Genomic DNA, 22,665 nt, shown 5'->3' with positions numbered 1-22,665 from the left:
GAATGCATCACGTATTAATCACTTTTTGTGTTTTTGAGAAAATTATTATTGTTTTCCCCAAAGGTTTGATTCCAAAGATGGAGGACAAATTGACACTTAGCTATAGTATACCGTACATGTGCATACATACATTCCTCAAATATATCTTTAAAAATATTCCTTCAGATAAAGATAACTCAGAAAACGCATCAGAAAGCATTTTTTTCTAAATTTTCTGCCATTAGTCTTTTTTTTTTTTTTTTTTAGATTTTTCTTTCTTGATTGCCCACCTTTTCAATACTGGTCTATGATCAGCATCTGCAAACAAAAACTACATAAGTGAGCTTATTCTCTATTCTTGCATGATTCTATTTAAAATGATTAATTTCACAAGTATTTTATAGCCCAGTCCTTTATTTCATTATTTCTGATGCAAATTTGTGGCTGACCTCTAGTAAAGATGCACAACAAACTTCTTATTAGCAAGAAGTTTTTATTAGTAAGCCATAACAATTTGTTTCCCTGTGGCATAAATATGACATGACAGAGAGGTTATTGTTTTTAACCACTGGCCTGTGGCTGGCTGAGGGCTCATATTTGTCTCAGTAGTCCTTCATATAGCGAGTAGGACAGTAGGGGAGATATAAAAATATACAAGGCTTTGCAGCCGGGAGTGGTTCCTTAAGGCCCCAACATACTCGGGCGCACTTCAGTCCGCAGAGATCCGCGCGGACACCAAGCAGACGTCCGCCGGACATGTCAGCGCAAGGATAGATTTTTATGACCGCGTACTTGGTGTCACACATTGAACTACCCAGTGGAAACAGTGTTCACGTCGAACTGGTTTTCATGTGTCACCGGGCTGATAAGTTTGAGAATAAGAGTTTTATGAGTTCATTTTGTTTCAAAGTTGACATCAATATGATAACAGTCAACATAAAGTTGTCATGGGGACGTGATAGACACGTAAGCGAAAATGCTTAACAGCAACAGGCTTTATATATTCATGCAAATATTGACATGGTGAATTATGCAGAATTATAAGAACAAACAACAAGACATTCCAGACTTCATCAGCAGCGGAGCAGAGAGGTGCCCTCTAGGGGACATGACGGGATTTTTTTTATTTTGTTACCTAGCAAAAGTATTGCATTTCCTCTCAATAAATATTATGTTCCCTCGCAATAAGTTTTTGAACTACACCATCATCTATTCTGCATGCAGTCAGAGTGATAAATGTCAATTTAAAATTGCACACTGACCTTTAAAGAGCCTCACTCAAAATGTGTTTTGTCTTATGTCTAAATGCATTTATACATTTTCCACTCCTTAGTGCAGAAAACTGGTTGAAAATCAATCCATGCATGTTCATGTTGGTTTATGCAAGGTGGACATGGAACCGTATGAAAACAGCCCTTTATTAACCATTCAGACTACCAACACAGAAAAGACACAACCAAAACTGTCACATGGTGATACTGCGCCATAAAAATAAATCAAAAATAGTCCAAATAGTTTGGATATATTGTTTTCTTTCTTCCTTTCCTTAGAGAAAGTTTATGTCATGATTATGTCTTTGAGTAGAGATGGAAAACCCAAGTTTGACCCATTTTGCTTCAAGTACTTTGCAAATAAGTTAGTGGTGCATTTGTATCCTAAAGAAAAGGAACGCACATAGAAAAACCTTTAAAACCTTGTATTGTAGCAGAAAGACTTTCAGTGTTCAAGATGTCGCATAATCTTGAATACATTATTGCGAGGAAACATAAAACATATTGCAAGGGACTGCAAAAGTCTTGCATGGAAATGTAAAACTGTTGTTAGGTAAAGTAAAAGAAAACATTCCTCTATGTCCCTTCGGGGAATCTGTAAGTGTGAATAATATCATGGACTTTATAAAATACCAAAGAATTCTGGGGGATTCTCCCAGTGATAGATCTTGTGGACTCTACCAGTAAATTGATTTTTTTTTTCCAGAAGGTGTTTTAACAAGATAATAATCCAAAGCATTATGGCAACACAGTGGTTAACCAGGCACAAAACTGTAAACTTTTTTTCATAGGTCATCTCAGTCAAAGTAAGAACATTTTATTTATTCATTTGGGTTTTTTTTCCCCAGTAAATGCCCTCAAGTCAAAGCTTGGTCTTTTTAAAAACTTTCCAGTTTCAAGGGATCACAGCTTTTTTTAACATTTAACATTTTTACCAGGGTGGCAATAGATTTTGAATGTTTTCTCATAATAGAACATTGAAAGATTCAATGAAAAGTATGTACACCTCTGAAGCCAAAAATAAAGCTAGATAAACCCTTTAATTTATTTATTTATTTACCATGACTCCTTTGTGGTTTGGTCTAGATCCAAATTTCTAAAAATGAAAATAAAAAGAGCCAAAAAGAATTTTGATGGAACAAAGCCATAGAGAGGAAATGTGAACGAAACACACACAGAAGTGGGAATTGCACTTGTGCCCTCTCCCACCGTGTTCACTACAAGCCTGTTTGTTCGGAGCTGTGACTCATGATGAGAAGTTTGTGGTGTTGTAAGTGAACAGAGCTGAAACTTTATAACGAGCAGCATCACCTGAATCAGGTACAGTGTTACCTATTAATAAGAAGTGGCCCACTTATTATTTCTGACTATTTCTGGAGTTGGTGGTTGCGGGCGGAGGGGGTTTGCACAACCTTCAGGTTCTCCATAAAAATTGTGCTTCATTGTTCACAACAAATCCTCCATGGAAATGAGCTTTGGTGAGCAGGACAGGTGATATTTTTTAGCTGCCTCATCGGATGTGTGTTTTTATTAGACTATTACGCTCAAGGGAACTTGGTTATCACAGCTAAGAAGTGAAAACACAAACACTTCTGAAAATGAAGCAACATCAGCAGCTTAGAATGAATAAAACATCAAATTTCGAGACACTTCTTGAGATGAACTCGATTAATTCTAAAAGCTGCGAAATGAAAATGTTTGCAAGTTTAAAATTATGACTGACACGTCCGCGTTTGTTACACAGCACTCAGCACGGAGGCCGAACTGTACATACGGCTCCTAAACCTGAAAATTGGCACATAACATTTTTCAAACAGCCTCGTCAAACATTCAACCACAGGATTATTACTCCCAAACACTACATATAAAAGAAGCTTGGCTCTGCTCTGAAGCGAGAGCCGTTTCAATTTTTCACCCTAGGAGCTGAATCATGAAGTCGATTCTCTTGTCCTGGGATTCGAGTTCATTAAAACTCCCTGCTGTCTTGCAAGGACCCTCTAGAAATAGACCATCAACCCAGCGTGGAGGAAGAATGCTAGTGCATGATTTTTAATGATGTCTGAGGTGCTCCCATCCAAGTCATTATGCCTCTCCTGTAAGAAATTAAACTAGAAGTTCACTGCAAGAGACCCCAAACAGCGATGGCATTATGACAGCACATGGGAGCTGTGACATGAAGGGACTAATAGAGATTACTATGTGGACCAAAAACATCATCTGCCGTAAAAAAAAAAAGTTTCAGCAATGCAGCATGCTGATTTTAGAGTCAATATTATGGAGAGAAAGTCAACAAATTCACCATTCGATAATGTGAATATTTCAGTGTGCCATGAATTTATAGAAGACATCACCTGCCTGTTTATGAAGCTGGCAGATCTGGGTTGGGTGTCTCCGTCAGCTGCTTTCGACATTTTTCACATTTAAGCTCTCTGCATACCTTGAGACTCAATATGCCATTAACGCATCAATAACACTGCCGAGATTTGACATGGAGCAAATCCTACGTAATTCACTAAAAAAGCAGGACGTAATCTGTATAAAGTGAGCTTTGAAAAGGGAACCTTAAAAGAAGTAATTACTTAGTAAAGATTATTGTTTGGTCAAATCTCACATCTCTCATCAGTGAAATAAACACATTCTCCCCCAGTACACGCCTTCTAGTCTGCCTAAAACACTGCATTGCCTGAGGTTGGGAATTTTACCCATGTACTGTTTGCTCTTGGGTCTAATTTAACACAAACATATTTCAATATTCAATTTATTTAATTTTTAAAATGTAATTCAACAGGAAAAAGATTGAGATGCTTGAAATTATTTTTAAAAATCTTATCACTTAATACCTTAAATTATAAATATATATGTTGTTCTTTAAAAAAAAAAAGGCAGTAGAAAGAGAATTACACTTGTAATGCTCAATTTCTGGGTAAACCAAACAATGCTTTTTACTCTAACTTTTGCTATGACTTACAGTGCATTATATTTGTACTTGGAAGTCAGATTGTGTGGATTCCCAGTTGGTAAAGAGACTGAGAAAGTCAGAGCACAGCAAGCAACCCGGCATCTGATATCCAACATGGTTTGGGTTATAAAAACTATAAACTAAGAACTTTTGATGGTTGATATTTCTTTGACCCAGTCAAGTGGTGTTTTAACAAATAAACTGGGAGAGAAAAGTTATCGGCCAGATTTGTTACTAGTAGTTAGACCAAAACATCCCCCCACTGTGTTTGAGGTTTTAATCATCTAAAGCAGCAGTCGAGTTGTGCTAAATGAGCCTTTATGTCTTAGTTCTTAATAATCAATGGATTTCCAGTCCAAATATATCCACATGAATGCCCAATCTTTACGGAGTTACTAAAAGTCTTACTTTTTCCCACCAATTACTTGCAATCAGTTTGTGTTTGCATGGGAGATCCAAGCAAGGCACGAGATCAACTACATTAGTGTGGACAGGGCCTGAGGCATGCAAAATATATTAAGAACCAGTTTTAAAAGTGCCTGCTGGCTTGGATGAAGAAAGTTTGCTATTTAAAAATAAAAGGTGAGTGTGTGAACAGCTTTCTTGATTGAACTGGCACAGAAGTGGCATTCTTAAAAGTGCATTGCTTAAACACAGAAGCGGGTTACATCTTTGAGAATACACATTGCAGATGTGAGTGATCAACAATAGCTAACGTGAAAAAATGTTTAGTGAAATTTACAGCAATACACATGACTGGTTACTGCATAAAGAAAGCTTAAGAATGTTTGGTCTTTTAGGAATAATCATTCCACATGGAGTTTTTAAAAGAATTACTACTGTTTAATCAGAATGTGCTGGTGAAGGCAGGACAGGCCCCTTGTTCTTTCCTTGATTGGAGGAACGTTTAAAGTAAAAGTGTAGCAGCACAACAACCTCCAAACACAATTTTTCTGCCCTGATGATATTTTGCATTTCTGCCCTGGTTCGTAATGAAACAGCATATTGGTTCGAAACATGCAAAATCTATCCCATCAAGCGTATTCTAGTGTTACTTTGGCTTTGACAAAAGGTAACTCTAAGGATGTGCGAGACGCTCTGAAATTTACTTCCTTGCCTTAATTTATCAGGACCATACAGGTGAAATCAGGGAGATGAATGCCTTGGTTTCCCTATTACATTTCCCTCAGCTATTTTGAGAGTTGTGCTATAACCCATCTCCTCCCCTCGGCGTGAGTATGTGTGTGTGCATGAGAGAGAGAAAGAGGGAGAGAGACAGGAGGCTGATATGTCCTATTTCCATTGCACCCTAAAAAACTAGGTTTGGGAGTTTATTAATTTTTTTGTTTCCAGCTCTCCTGGCTACAAAAAAAAAAAAAAAGGGACGAAGTCTATCACTTCGGCGTTAGATAACCATTTCTGCATTAAAACGAATCCATTTCAAATGAGGAGACTTCAATTTGTCTGTTCCCCAGCTGAATAATTGTTCTGAAAGACACTGAGATTAAACATCTCTGGTGTCTTTGACATAAAAAGTGATCTGCCAGTGTTAATTTGTTGAGATGTGCTCAGCCTGTCTCTGTGTGGTTTCCCTGCCACTCCGCAGTAATACATTTTTGAGAAGCCACAGCTATATGGGCACTTGCATTATTCATAGCTGCTACTACACAAGGGAGATTACGTATTGATGTGCATAGCGATCCCTGCATCACACAGGGGAAAAGTTTTCAGAGTTTTTATAGATCTGTCCGTAGATTTGAGATAGTTAGGTGGGACACATACTTTGACACAGATGTATTTAATGACATAAAAAAACAACAGTCTAGGTAATTAGCACATTTTTCTTTTCCTTTCAGTATTGGCTCAAAAAGCCAGTATAACATGTCATAAAAATGTGACCTAATGAAACATAGCAAGGCTACTAACAGCTGCGCTGTATAATTTCCATATAACCTGGTTGTCAGTAGTCTATTGTTGAGAAAAACAGAGTAATAATATGCAACACAGAACAGTGCAACTGCTGATATTTTATTGTAGATTTTTATTTGCCAACAGCTTGTAGAAAAAACTTGTTCAGACAAGCTCACACCTTAAACCTTTCCACACAGCAGCTCTTTTTCAAACTGTTTTGTGCAGATTTTAATTTTATTTAAATAACTGTTAGAAGTATACTGATCCCTAATAGCATGTTTGTTTGTATCCCTGCTGTTTATCTTAATCAAACTCTGGTTTGTGTGTCATCAAATATTACTCCCCCCTTATACGTCCTGCCCATCCTCCCTCTGACGTTTTGCCGTTGTAATTTACTCAATTATAAAACTTAACTGCTAGGTGAGAAAATAAATTTACTTTACAGACAAATACCAAACAGAGAGTTGTTATTATTATTCTTTTTTTTTTTGTTGCAAAATTGGCAATTTCACCCAAATGAGATCAGGGATTACTGGCAGACAAATCAAGGATCCTCATGCTCTCCTACTTCCGACATCCATCCCCCACCAACAACTCTTACCCTGCACTTTGTGAATAGAGACTAAACCTCTGCATTATAATTCAAATTGACTTCTGCTAAATTGAAAGGGAGCGCACACGAGAGGCAAGCATACAAATGCAGGTTATTTTGCCTCTTACAGTTCTGCCCTGTAGTCATTTCCCAATGGAAAATTGGCAGAATGTAGAAGAATCCAGTTTGTTTGTGCCTTTTATTCCAGCTGAGATGAAATAATTGAATCAGTGCGTGTTTATACACAGATGTGGTGGCACTTCATAAATACAGCTTGCTGTCAATCTCAGCCTGCTGGGAGGCTGTTTTGCCAGCAATTTCCCATACTGCACGCATGACATGTGCGCGCATGTGGGCAACAAGGACCAATTACAATCCAATTCCAGTTCACTAGTATGAGGTGAAGATTGTCTGTGGCCCCGGTGTCACCAAAGACTCAGGGAATAAGACAGTTATTAGAGATTGCCTTCGACAGTACTAAAATAAATAAATAACACTTTTCTGACACAAAGTTTCAATTTCTAGTTTGACATGGTTCTTGCTGTAATCTGTTGTTAGAAGCTCATCAGATTACTGGTTAAACAATTTATAAGAACATCTTGACTTAAGAAAAAACATCTGTAATGTGGCACTAAACTACATAGTGTAAATTTTAGTGTTATTTCACATTGAACATAAACTTTTAAGTTGTTAATATTAAGAATAATTTCAGAATTCCAAGGATGAATGGATGATGATGGATGGATAATACAGGGAATGAGAGAACTGGTGGATGGATGCACTTAAGAGCAGAAGGGACAGACAAATAAAGTTGGTTTATGAAGAAATAGAAATGCAAAATTTGGGATACATATTTCCAAATGTGTATTTTTTTTTTTACAACACTTTTTCAGAGTTGGAATGTGGGAAAACACTTTCCCCACATTCTTTCCCAGAAGACATAGTAATCCTACAATTATTTAATGAATCAATGTACATTAAATAAATATGCCCAGATCCTATAGGATCTAGAAATCTGCTATGGTCACACATTACAAATCAAATGGTGCTAAATATCACAGGAGATGACATCTCAAATATGAAATATTCCCATAAAAACAGAATCCCATTGTACATTCATATAGTAGATGGGCTTCATATCAGATTCCAATCCAATCTGAACCAGTTTATGCATAAACCCTATTTAAGATGACAAATGCTTGACTATACAAAAAGAGGAAAAGTGAAAAATTGTACATAAAGTAATAATGTCAGACAACATAAACATGCACACAAATGAACAAACTAATATCGTATTGAATGTCAGAAAGAAAACAAGATGAGAAATCAGAAAGGATTTAAAAGAAAACGGAGAAAGATCCCAGCTAACACGGAGAAACAAGCCATAATTTCGGAGCTGCTGTAATGCAAAAGCCTGATCACCTCTGAGCTTCAGCTTCACCTTTGGTACAGTTGACCTCAGGGGCTGTGAAGGAGAGTACAAGTGCAGCAAGTCAGCGAGAAATGGTAGAGTGAGGCCGTTGAGACATAAAAACAAATGAAAGAATATTAAAATAAATCCTTTGGCACACAGCGAACCAGTGAAGATCAGCCAGCACAAGAGCGATGAGTGTGATCAAGTTAGAAGATGAAGAGTTGCATTTTAGTCAAGCAGAAGGAAGGCAAGACTGTTTAGACACACCTTGCCAAAAATAATGGACCTTGTAGTGTCCTTTATGCCTCATAAGCTTTGGGTGGTCCCAACATTTTACCACTTCCCAGTGAGCCAAATTTCAGGCTTTCTGCCAAACAGCAGACTGTGTTAGAACTAACTGGTTCCAAACAATGACCTGGCCACCATCTGCTCTTTTCCATATGCTTAATTTGTCTTTCACACTCACAGTGGAACAACAACTGAATATAGACACAAGTGGTAATTTGTGGGTCCAGCCCCTATCAGCTTCTTCACAAAACGCAATTAATTTCACTAAAATTAAGGGGAAGAGAAGCAAAACTGACAAAAGTGGAACAAAATGGAACTAAGACAGCACATTAATGCCAGATTTATTGCAGGGTGGCTTGTTCAGTCATCTTGGTTATGATAAACCTAAATGTTGTACACACCTGGAAAACTATTCCCCATCCTCCATGTTCGCTCCCACACAAAAGTACAACTTTATTGCCCCTTGCCAGACAAATTGCTGCTCACATCCATCTTTCCTAATCCATTCCATTTGCTCTTCTTCCCAATAGTCTTTCCTTTTTCTTTATTCCCTTCCTCCTTGTTCATGCATACCAACCTTAACTCTGTAGTCTTCTTTTTTTTATTTTCTTGAGGCATTTTATCTGCCCCGACATTCTAATGATCGCAACTTTTGTCCGTCTGGCATTTCACAATTAGTTGCAAAACAATCCTTTTGCCATCTGCCTTCTCTGTTACCAATTAAATTCCACCTAGAGATTTGTTTGTGTATCATCGAAAGTAAACGATATATCTGAGTGGCTGATGCATTATGCAGCAAATTCATGTTTGTATTAGCATCACAGAGACCATGCATCAAAGGCAAAGAAAATTGATGATTGATTTTCTCTTCTTACGAAAAGAAGAGATTGAATTTCCAATCAGAGTTTCTCAGTATCAAAAGAACAAAATAATTTTTGCTGGACATTTAAAATGAATGATCAACCCTATTAAAAACAGCATCAGAGATAATGGGAGCAGGCACAGCTGTTAAAAACTCTCTTGTCCAAGCTAAAAAGCAGAACGCTGAGTGGCTGCTGTTCCTGAAAATATCTCAATCAACATAAACATTATTCCTAACTCAGAAAGAAAATGTTCAGCTAAGCAAAACAAACTAGAGTTGCACCAATTAGAATTTAGTAGCCAATTTCCCATCTGTTGTTTTCAGAAAGCTTCAGCCTGCCGACATCACTTTTACCCAATTCAGATTCTTAACAACTCTAGAAAACATTTTAATATGACTGAAATCTAGTCTTTTTGCAGTCAGCTGTCATTAATTATTGAGCTGTTGTGTTAAATTGAAAGAATAAAAGATTGAATATTGTTACATTATTGCACTGAAAAAAATCCTGTAGTTCCTAGCCATAACTTATAACTCTGACATCAGGAGTTACACACGCAAACACAAATGAGATCCAGTGGCATCAAGTTGGTCCCGAGGATTAAATAAACCACATTCTCATCAACAGTTTTTCCAGTCTTTTATTAACTATTTGCTCAGAAACCATTCATTCAGATAATCTACTCTGCGTTTCAGTTCATCACCTGCCCTGCCGTCCATGTTGTTTGAGGAGATGCCAAAAATGCATTAATGTCCACTGAGAGTGGATAACCAAACTAGAATTCAATGAGCATTCTCTCAAAAATCATTGTTGATGGAAGCTTCTTTATTGTGTTTCTTAATTTTTCTTCCCGACTGTCTATGTCTACTAAAATGAGAAACAGCTGAAATATTTTCTGTAAATATCAAAACACATAGGAACCTTTTTTCGATAGGCTGAGAAAAAAAACCCTGCTCTTATTTCATAATTATAGAAACTGCACTATAAAAACTTTTCTGCGGTTTTTATATAAGAACTTTTGTAAATCTCTGTATACCTTGACAATCGGCCCATGCCTATGTGAAGCCCAAACTGTGGTAAGGAAACATAGTCACTCATTGGTTATCTTCCTCTCAAGCTCAAAAGTAATTTTCTTCCCAACACAAGTTAAAGTTTCACATTTTTTCCCCCGCCAAATCTAAACAAATGTACTGTCAAAGCACATACTGTACGCAAATTGCATTGTGCTCCAAATCACCGAGTATTGCTGTCTCGGTTTCTTACACCAAAGGAGTATAAGCAGCTGACACCAAACTTTTTGTAGCTGACATAAAATGAGAGTCGGTGCCTAACAGTTGGCAATGCTATAAAATGTTCAGTGAGTTTCTCAGTAGCAATTAGTGGCCATTGTTACAAGTCGATCTATTGTAAATTTGCCTCCTAGAGAGGATAAAAGCTGCAAAGTTTAGGGTCACCTTTCAAGCCAGCAGATTTTTTTATTATTTTGCAATAAATCTGTCACATCGTTTGAAATTTGATGCGCTTTGCGTGACCTTTCAAAGCTGCAGATATTTAAAGACTTTTTTTCCCCTCTACCACTTGTTTTACGACATCACTGGATAATAAAATAAACTCTGCTCCCTCAAGAAATACCACAGAATTCCCTAAAATGAGTTTCATTACTTGGAGAAAATTAACTAAACGTGACAATGATTTGTCTCATAAACAATAAAACAGCGAGGCTTTTTTTTTACAGTGTCTTCTTTAATGTATTTTATTCTGTAATGTGTCATTTATAATCAGGATCTTTTTAGTCCAATAAAGATCTGACTTATTTAAGAATAGGCATTTGTCACATCACAAAAGGATATTTTATGAAGTAAGGCCATACAATAAAATAACATGCTAAGTTTACTTTAGTGCTGGACTAGTAATATTGTGACTTTTCATAGGTGAGGTTTTGTTGCTTCAATAGGTAAAGAATGATATAAAATCCTGTCTTGCATTATAACTCACGACAGTTCTAGTTTATCATGGCTGGACAAAACTTAAAGAAATAGAGAAATTGTGAAAATGAAAGTTTTTTGCCTCTCTTCCATGGCCTCTGGCCTACAATGATTTAAAATGACAGATTATTGAAAGTTTACAATATCACAATTATATGACCAATAAAGAACTGAAGCATCTTGGCATAAGCTAAACTTTAAGAATCGATACCAACCTGCTTGATCATTTTTCTGTCAGCAAACTTGTTAGTTTGACACATAAGGTGGTGTGAAAAATGAAAACTCATTGATTTTTTTGCTGTATTTGAATGTAAATCAATAACCAATTTGGAGATTAATGAAAAACTACTTAGAACTTATTTTTCCTCAGTTACACTTCTTGTCAACATTCTTAAAGTTGAATCATTTTTCTTTTGAAATACATCATGATAGCCCCTTATAATCTATCATGAGCAGGAACCGAGTGAAAAACATTCAGATGGTTAGGAAATACATTAGTGGCTCAATAAAGTATATTTTATATATCTTAAGTATAGATTACAGTATTGCAAAATAGGTAATAATTTTTCAAAATTTGACTACGTTTGAACATTTTGAAGATGGTTGGAAATTAAAGTGTGCTCTGATCTGTTCTCTAACATCTCTTACAAAAAGAAACATAAAAAAACACAATAAAAATAAAAAATGAGGAAAAAAAACTCAGGAATACAAACATTTCTACATACCTACGTTTTCCTGATGTTAGTTAATGATGAAGTGAGAATGTAATGAATACAAAATAAAATGGTTACTTTTAAATATTTCTATCACAACATATGGTCATGATATACATTTTAATGCACAGATCACAATCTGACACATTATCAATACATGAAAAGCAGAATATTTATTGAGGGAATGGATGGGGACATTTATTTATTATAGTTTTATGCTGTAATTTTGTGTTTGTGCTAAAGTATATTTTTATTACTCTTCCCAACCCACATCCTTTCTTATGTCTGCAATTTAACAAAAAACTGAAATTGTAATTTTGATGTGATATAGTAAATCAGGATGAATCTAATGATGCTGTCTGACTGAATGAGAACATATTTTTAACTTATTAAGAGTCTTTCTTTTATAAATAGGATTTTTATTATAATTTCTGTGCAACAAGTCTCAGTTATGTTTACAATTTTTTTTTAAAAATGTTACTGCTTTAATAATAAAAATAATAATATATTTAAAGAGGGTTCCTCATAACTATACATAAAAGAGATAATGCAACTGTGCACCTATATTGCTTTTTTTTACAAAGTCAATAATTTGATGAAAAACTGCAGACAAAAAAACTTCTCTGCAGAACTACATGTAGATTAAGGAAACAGTGTAGTAATGCATTGAGTGGGTGACATTTCCAAAAGAAGCAACTTACGTTGTTTCTGGAAAAAAGGTTTTGAAAACTCTCCTTTACATCAGTTGTAAACTTTCCTTTTGTGTCACCAAACACAAAAGTCAAATTATAAGATTTGTCTTCTATTTTCGTCATTTCTGAATGTCCGAATCCCTAATAGAAAACCTTTTTACTTTATGGACCATTTTCATAGAATAAAAATGCTGTCTGCTTCAATGCTGACAGTTCTTTAATTTGTCACATTATTACACAGATGACATATTTTGTAACTATGCAATTGAGTGACATTTAATGCTGTTCATATGGGCATGTTTTATTTAGATTGTATTGCTTGTATTTGTGCTCCTATCAAAGTCCTCCTCCCTTTGTGCATTCAAACCCAGACTTTGTATAAAAAGCAGCAGTAATTTATGCAGCAGTTGGAACCTCTTTTGTGTTGTCCTGTTATGAAACTCCAAAATCTACAAAAACCCAAAACCTGTGGGTATATTTATATGTGGCGACCCAGTGGGCAGCCCAAATAGGTGTTATGGAAATTTACAAGAGTTTTGTTGGTCAGCTGGAACACACACACAGACAAAGGTACACACACTGTGCTCATCAGGAAAATGTATCGTGCTGTGCAGCCTGTTACTTCCTGACTGTTTCCATCACAGAGCCACAGGCCCTTTTTCTGCCCTGCTGCTGTGTCCACGCTAAGCTCTTTATGTCTCTGATGTTGTTGACCATAGAAGAAACCCACTGTCTGTCTCCCAACACCCTATATTCAAACACCTAACCAGAGTCTAACACATTACACCCAAACTCTGTTTTCAGACGATTTCTAGAAGAACAGAGAGAGATAAAAATTAGACAAGAGCCATTGCAGTTCTGATAAGAAACACCAAAAAAAATAAAAACTAATCATTTGTGTAACTTTGGAGAGATAAAAATGAAAACACTGGTTTTGCCTTTGAGAATCTTCAGTGTGATATCACTGAAAGTGATTCAGCAGATGACATCAGTTTTGAACTGAACTGAATTGATCTCTCCAACGCATCAATTACTAGGCTTTTTCAGGACTCTCTGATTTATTGATGCTTTTTGTCTACATCAACCCTATTAAATGCCAAGATTGTTTAAAAATCTTTAAATTACAGTAATTATAAAATGGTTCAGATAATTGTTTGCCATAGTTGATCACCTATTTCTATTGAACATATTTTATTGGGTTTAAGAAAAAAACTGTTGGAAGGAACTGTTTTTGCTAGGTAGACTCTGTCATGTCTACCTAGACATGACAGAGTCTAATAATCAACGACTCTTGTTGGATTTCTAAGGAAACATTTGGTTAAAATTCCTCTACTGGCTGCAAAAGACCAACCACAAGACTTGTTGGTAGCAGCAACCCATGTTTCAGTTTTTACAGAAAGGACTCCAAGCTTGATGTGCAGTTTGGAACCAGGTTTGTTTTTTTGCAGTGACCCAAAAACCTAAGAAAAACAAGTTCCAAATTACTCTCAACTACATAAGTAAGCTGCAGAGGTTCCGAAGTCATCTCTATGGAGTGATACATCAAATCTGTAGCTTTTTGCTCCTAATGATCAGCTGTATTTCTGAAGGAGGAGGAAGACATACATGCTGAATACCATACAATGCCCACAGTGATTCAAAACCGATTCAATCAAGCATCTGAAAATCCAGTAAGAAAATGTCATGCCATCTATAACAAAGCTGGAGTTTGGATGTCATTGAACCTTTGAACAACACAATGATCCCAAGCCTCATGAATCATGTTTACAGCAGATAATCACAACAAAATGGTGCTCATGATAAGTAAAAGATGAAGGGGTGGAATAAATTGGAAACTACAGCGGCATTTTGCGTCTGATTTGGAGAGACCAATTGTAAAATTAGAGGCCTTACGTCGCTACTTTACACATTTTTCAATGTTGTATATTAAGCAAATCCTGTTTATGGCAGGGAAACAAAAGTAGAAAAAAAAATGTGTCAACGGTTGCCAACAGGGGTACCAGGAAACATGGCTTTCTGCTAAGAATGATTAGAAATCAGAATAACTACTCCGGAAATTGTGACCAAGAACTTAATTCACACTGAGGGTTGAATAATTGCAGATAATCTACAGATTTAGATTTTCATATTTCAAATGTAAAAAGGGATACATAAAATAATAAATAGCAGAAAAGCAGTAAATCTCCAAATTTTTGCTTGATAGACATTTTTCTGTGGGTCTTCAGTTTATTTAAGCTTTGCATGTACATAAACAGCATATTATACAAAACAGCTGGTATCTCTGAACGTCTGGAGTATGCAAAGGCTCATAAAGTCCAGAAAGGCCATGAACTCCACTTTGGAAAATGATTCTGTAGAACTTTTATATCCTCTGTATTGTTAAAGCTAAAAAATAAAGAAAAAAGAAAAAATATTGGATATACTGATTCTAGGGCTGCACAGTAGCACAGTTAGTAGCACTGTTGCCTTGCAGCAAGAAGGTTGAGTAGTGTGTGAGGGTTAGGGTTAGTGTGAGGGTGTGTGTGTGTGTGTGTGCTTACGTGTTTTGTCCTGTGTCTCTGTGATGTCCTGAGACACACAGGTTCACCCTGGACAAGTTGCCCTGGCAACTTGTGAAACAGTATTATAAGTATGCAAATAGGTAGCATTATAAGAAAAGTGTGGATTAAGACTGAAAATGCCTTAAATTTAAAATATTGTAGCCTTCTCCTTTTAATTCATAGCTTTAAGTCACATTTCCTCTTTGATCCAAAATGATGCAGTACTATTTTACTGATCTGTTTAAATGCCTTAATATCTTATCTATCTTGTTACTTGATATCTTGTATTAAGTAACAAGATAACTCAGCTGAGGCGCTCATTGTGACTGATGACTTATCATTCTGAGTGATCTATTTTAAAGATTTCTTTCTGTTAATTTAGATGATTGAAGCTTGATGATTATTATTGGATTTTTTTTTAAGACATATATTTTATCCTTGAGAAAAATGTCTGTGCCTCTCCACTCTTCTTCCAGACTCTGGATCCGTGACTTCTAAATGAAATGCAAAACTTATTTTCATCTGAAAGCAGGACATTACTCAGTCCTTCTTTACCTAATGTAGGTAAAACATTTACCTAAAACCTACACAGACATCTCTGGTTCATGAGATGCAACAGCTGTCGACCTGAATATCTCTGAGTGTGGTTCTTGCAGCACTAACTTCAGTCGTAGTATTCTCTTCACGAGTATTCCCCCAACACCTTGAATTGACTTTGCTTCTCAATCATCTCAAGGCTGCAGTTATTCCTGTGACTTGTGCACCTTTTTCTGCCACAGTTTCTCCTTCTATTCAACTTTTCAATAATATGTTTGGATAAATCATGTGGTGAACAGTCAGCTTCTTTAACAATTAGTTTTTATGGCTTATCCCACTTGTGGATCAAGTTGATGACCATCTGCAGGGCAGCCACCGAGTCCAAACACCAGAGCTGTAAAATTCAATTCATCTCCTATTGACGATTCTCTGATTATTTCACAAATTCATTGAGACGCACATATACATGCAGATGCAAACGTGGCACCCCGCCTACAATCCAACAATAGTGTCTTGGGATATAAATTTCTCTTAGCACTCCCACAAGGAGGGGAAGACACTGAGAGCGCACTGACCGCAACACAAAACTTTAACGGCTTTTAAAGCTTGTTTAACATTGTTACATGTAACGGTGTGAGTTATGCGATGATGTGATTAAAGGCTTTAGCAGATTAGGGATGGCTTAAAAAAAGTGCTGCTTCTATGTAGTCACATCATTACCCCTGATTAAAAGCTAATGAGAGCTGACAATTTTACTCTAGTCCTGTAGGAAGTTACAGCAGAGAAAAGCCTGACAGCACTTATTTTCCTTAATGATAATCAGATATCACCATTAGAGAGGTCACTTGGGTACAATTAGAGACACAAGAGGGAAGTGCATGTAGTGGCAGTGTTTACTGTGCGACTCCAATAAGTTGTCCTTATACAATAAGGACAAATTTGCACATATAGCTATAAGAATGTCTAATCAACTATTACGTAATTAAATGAGTATATTCAATCGGGGTCATTCATTTTTTGATAATCTATATTGCACATTTTCTTTACAGTCACAAAAAAAAATGGAAAAAGCCTTCCATCACCCACCTTTTTCTTTCTTTCTGAGTAATTCTGTATAAATAAGCAGTGTTTATATTTGACATTAAGCTGGGGCAAATGGCACAGCATTGCTTCTAGAATGAACCTGTTCAGCCAGGACAGCCATTAGCCACATCTATTGTTACATTTTCTTCTGTTGAAACCATTCTCTTGTTTATTTGACTATCAAACTAGAATCTTCCAGAAAAAAACACCTGGATGTTTAGGGTTAAAACTGACTAATATTTGGAAAATTCATAGTTTCACCAACCCTGACAAAAACAAAGGTTCCATCTTAGGAAAATATTGAAAAGTAACTCTTAGATTGTGATGCTGCAATGTTTCACTATGAGTACAATGTTCAGGCCCTGATGCAATGTGTCGTTTTAATGTCAAACATACCAGAAAGTGTTATGTTCCTTTTAGTCCACCGGACTAAAAGGAACATAACACTTTCTGCATTAAAGTCTTGGGGGATTTTTAGTCAGACCTGGAAATAGTTGTCTTGTGACTATTCCATAGTCGAGACAGAGACTGTCCAAAATTATTCATACCTGTCAGATTTTTATTTCTTATTTTTATTCACTGATGTGAAATAAAACTGGACTTTCTCAAGAAAAATAAAAATTTGTGAAAAGTATACATTTTGAAAAATATAGGTATTTATCTTTAAATTTTAAAAAAAGAAGGTATGCAAGAATAAAATGTCAAGCCTCTTTTGCACTAATTAATCCCTTCTCATAACTGCTGACAAAATCTTCAGCACTGAAACAGGGTGGCAAAATTTGTTTTGACGCTAAATTGGTTGAGGGGATAACTAATACCGGGCCCAACTTAGATACTTTTAAGAACTTCCTGCATTTCCAAGTATTCGTTTCCACCTCCTGGCTCCCACTGTAAACCCAGGAAGGCTGATTAGTAAAATCAAACCAAAAGTTGATTCAGCAACGTATTTGTTTTAGGGTGTTCAAAGCTATAAAATCAGGTTTTGATTTTTACTGCATTACTATAAATCATGAACGCTACCTCTCTCTCGTGAAACTTTCTAAAATGTGAACTTTGAAGTGTCATTTTTGGCTTTGCTGTAGGATTGAATTGTAGATGCAATGGTAGCAGCAAACCAAAACAGAGGAGTAAAAATTTAAGGGGGAAAAAACTTTAGTAATAACTTTACTTTTGAAAAGTAGACCAACTTTGACAGTCTAATCTCATTCATATTATCAAGATGTGAATACTTTATTGTACCACTGTATTAATCTGAATGTTGCAGAGATAGGTAAGCAAAGAGGCGGAAAAAATAAAATAAAGACTATTCAAGGCAATGTAAATAAAAAAAGAATACCATCTAAACCTCAGATGACTCACATGTTGCCTCTGGAGAGAGAAGGCATTAAAATCCCTAAGCTGGGGATATTTGGCAGCAGCTCTGTGACACAAATGCAAATTGTTTATGTTAATATCAACTTGTTTGTTCATCATCTAGGCCTATATAAACAGAATTTATACATACATAAGTAAAAGCGTTTTGCTAAAACTCCCAAAGTCAAAGTTGAGATAAAGGAAATCAGTCAAAGTGTCCTGCTGATAAAAGTGGAGTCACTATTTCCACATCTGTCGCATAACCTTCACCTGTCATTTTACGTAGCTCTTCCCTTCCATCTGTAAGTGATGCTGTCATTTCCATTTGATTTAACTTGAGGCATAGAGAGAAAAGAAGAGCAGACAGGAGAGAGTGAAGAAGGGAGATGGATGAAGACAGAAAAACATTGCCGTTTTCATGTCGCGTTTGACAGCAAGGAGACTCTAGACAGAAGGGATCGATTGAAGTGCACGTCTTTGAAAATACACTCAGTCAGCAGCTGGAACAATCAAAGGGCAAAAAATTAAAAACAAAAGAAAGTGTGTCATTTCCACGCTCACGTCTACATTTGTAAACAAGGAACCGTTTATGATGTCCCTTATAAAAAATGGGTACTTTATTTCCATGGAGCAGGAAGGGTGAGGAATGAAATGACAAAAGGAAAAAAAAAATCTCAATATAATATAGTTTAAATTGAGAAAATAAAAAATTCAAACTGCAGCCTCAGCAAACAGAGTGAGCATCTGCTACCATTTTCGGAATAATGATAATTGTGACAGGGGCCATTATCTCTGGACCTGACCCAGGACTCCACTGCATCATTTAGAAATGACCCAGCACACAGCCTCAAGACACTGAAGCTCCTTCCTAAGCACAGAATCCACTCCTTTCGGAAAACTATCCTCCCAATAAGGCCTATCAAAAAGCACTCACATTTTCTGGATGGTTTTGACCCAAATGAGCGACCATTAGAGCAACATGTAGCCAAATAAAACCATCAGTGGAAATCAATAAAGAGACCTAATTGAAAACAGCAGCGTCTCCTTTCTCCTCTTAAGTGGTGGTTAAGATGTGGCTAAAATAAATAAATAAATATGTAAAAAATAAATAATATACTGTATATATGAAATTTATTGGTTTTTTTCTTGAAATACTGGAATAATTTAACATATTATTATGTTTTTTTTGCCTATTTTCAATAAATACCAGTAATCAGTATCAGTTTTTGATGCTGGCCTTTTGACTATTTGATCTAATATTGATTAGACGCAGGGTAGCAAAAGCACTAGAGAACCTTAAAATAAAATAAAAAGTATTTAATTTTAAAACGTGCTATGTTGCCGAGAACAAGTTGGTCAGGTGTCAAGCTTTGTGTGAGACTGCACATAAATTTAGCTTTTTCTTTTTTCTTTTTCCCCTCTTTCTGTCCCTTCAAGTGAGATGATGTCTCACAAATGCATTGCGTTTAATTGTAAGACAAAACTGTCCTGACAGACAGCTCAATAATACTTGGCTCATACCCAAAGACTGAAGACATTAGTGAAAGATCTGATGTTTTTGGCTGTGTATGGTGCGAGAATGAACCCATGTGGGTGGAAGTGCAAGTTAATGTGTTTCCATCTTCACTGCCTTTAGCTATGTCCAGTCAGAAATTGTGAAAATAATGTTTTGTTTTTTTCTTTTCCACATACTAGGATCATTTCTGTACACATTTGTATAATAAAAATCAAGAGGATAAAATTCAACAACAATTGCTGGAAAACAATGAAACTATCAGAAGTAAATTGTAAGTGAAGGGAAACCTTGTTACACATCAAACCAAATTCTACATCAGGGTAACAATGAAGTCAAACTAAAAAATAAAAAACTTTTTTTCAAAAAAAGCTGTATGCAAAGTTATGACCCTACAGTGCTGGAAGCAAGAGTGCTGCTAAAGGTAGTGGGAGGCAGAAGGTGGGGAAAAAAAAGAGTCTGAACATTTAAATCATGTTCTTGAAATCACAGAACATGATTTTGACATGAAATCATGTTCATGTTTCAACATGTCACTTATGACACTCTCATGAAACTCGCATGTAGAGTCCTGAAGGTGGGCGCACTCAATGGCATCCGGAGGGGGTTCTTTCCAATCAGCCTCACCTTTGCTTCACTGAATTTATGGGGTGCTGGTCATTTCACACCTTTTGGATTTTCTATTTTTTAGGCCCTTTTTTTGGCCAGTTTGGCAGTTTTGGTAATTTCATACTCAAATCTTTCCAGTAAGGCAGGTGGCTGCCACAGGATGTCAATTTGGGGCCAAATTGGATGCCGATTTGAATTTGACCTGAAGCCACTTTTAGCACCTTGCAAAGAGGCCATGTGTGGAATAAAGGTATACATTCTCCAGAGAATAATGACAGAGCTTCCAGTTTGCAACTGGTAATGTTAACTGTGTTCATCACCATTATAAGATGCTAAAAACAGTTCAAATGTTGAATCCAAGTAATTTTGTCTTTAATATGCTGATTTACAGCAACTGTTCTGTCACACATGGTGGGAAATCACTTTGTCTCCTGATATAAATATTTATTGGCTGGTCATTGCAGGAGTATAATGCTGAAGTTGAATGTTGTTTATTACAGCTCTTAAATATGATTACAGCTATAATAAAAAAATTTAAAAATACCAAAAACATAGCCACAAATCTCCGATATGTCATTATATATTCTTGCCTAAATCCTAGATTGGCAAGAAAAACTTAGAAGTCATTGCATTTTGTGCTGCAGGATCATATGTTGTAAGTTGAGCTTCAAACTGCAAAAACAAGACAATCTGGCAAGATACCACACAAATAGTAAAGGTATTTACTTGAATATTTCTTCTAAACTCAAACAGGATGCTCAAAATATTAATTAAGACTTTCACGCTAAAACAACCCAAACAGAACTACAAGTGTGAAAAGACTCAGGCCCCGTTGTTCTCATTGCCCCATTAACAACTCCTTTAGACAAGCCGATTTGTGTTTCCAGTACACTGATAAGAAAAAGAAGCCTTGCTTTCCATCTCCAAATGCCTTCGGTTGAATTTAGATCAGAGGAACATGCAGGATGGTCCAAAAGAGAGAAGTTATTCTCCTGGAGAAAGTCCTCTATTTGCTATACGATTTGAAGTGCCATTTTATTTGTCTGAAACACCAAGACATTATTCCACAGCTGAAGAACTGAAACTCCATGAAAGCTCACAATGGAGTTTTCTTCACTGTGCCTTATAGAAAACATCTCCAGTGGTATTTCCTTGCCATGTTGCAAACATTGAAAGCTACCAAGACCATTCAGATTTTTTTTTTCTACAAACATAAACAAAATCTTCCATCCACTTTTACATGTTACATGTCAGTGCTCGCTTGCAAAGTCCAAACCAGCAGGTTTGTGTCATGGGAAAAGAAACCTGATTGTGTTTAATATATTAGACAGGATAAACTTAATAAAATGCCTGTAGGTGTGGAATGTCAAAGACATGCTTGTAGAAAACAGGAAACCTTGACTTGTTTTCACTTTGTGTTTAATTATTTGCTTTGGTTTGCTGCGTGGTAAAATAGGTACTGCAGCTCTTCAGCTCTTTTTGAGGACAGTGATGGTATACTGCAAGTTGTAAACTGTGCTCATAAAATGTTCTTCGGTCATACAGGTCAGGGCTGCGCTACGTTCAGTGTGATCCTGCAGAGCTCATAGATAGTACAGGACTGAATTAGGAAAAAACATCTTAGGAGTCAAAGGCCATAACAGTGGCACAACTTGCAGTTTCAACAACAGCGTGAACAAATCTACAGTTCCTCATAAGAAGTTCACACGCAGGATCTTTACAGCTCTGACCTGCTTAGGGCTCAGGACAAAGTAACCATGTGATTCACAGACAAAAGAGTTCATAGTCATATTCAGTAAATTAGAATATGTGTTCATATGAGGCTGGTTTGTGAGATTAAAAGTGCCTTTAGAAAATAACAACCTTCAAGCAAGTGTGTGAGCTATATGAAACATGTTTCCTTTTGCTCACGTTTCCATTTAAAAGGTTTTTTGCCCTTTTGGTCTGAGGTCAAATTTAATAAATGTCAAGTTGTAAGTGAAAAATCTTCATAATTATCAGGAAAAAGGGGCTTTCAAACATCCACCTGTGTGTAATTAATCTATATATTGTGTTTTCACTCAGTGATATACATGTGTTGGTGTGTGTGTGTGTGTGTGGGTGTGGGCGTGTGTGTGTACACAGCTAGCATATCCAGCGTTAATATGCTAGTCTTTCTCACAGCTGTAGATGGATCACTTCTGCAGATGAAATTACATTTTCTTCACACATCTTACAAATTTCGAGATTGACTCTGATATATTTGTGAAATAAAAGCAACTCGAAGGACCTTTTCAAACAATGTTTTTTGATTTAAAGTGTCAAGAATCCACAAGTGTATGGGAGAAAAAAAATAAAAGTAAAAAGAAGGAATAAAATTCAAGTAT

The 22,665-nt window shown here is 36.2% G+C and overlaps 1 protein-coding gene across 1 annotated transcript in view; it reads right to left on the bottom strand.

Moving 5' to 3' along the window:
- The window catches only part of brinp2 (BMP/retinoic acid inducible neural specific 2), a 204,522-nt gene that overhangs the window by 90,587 nt on the left and 91,270 nt on the right, over positions 1 to 22,665 (bottom strand). The gene's annotated exons all lie outside the window — the stretch shown is intronic.

This window comes from Xiphophorus maculatus, chromosome 6 (genome assembly GCF_002775205.1).
Source record: "Xiphophorus maculatus strain JP 163 A chromosome 6, X_maculatus-5.0-male, whole genome shotgun sequence".
NCBI lineage: Eukaryota > Metazoa > Chordata > Actinopteri > Cyprinodontiformes > Poeciliidae > Xiphophorus > Xiphophorus maculatus.
This window is presented reverse-complemented; position numbering and strand designations above follow the sequence as displayed.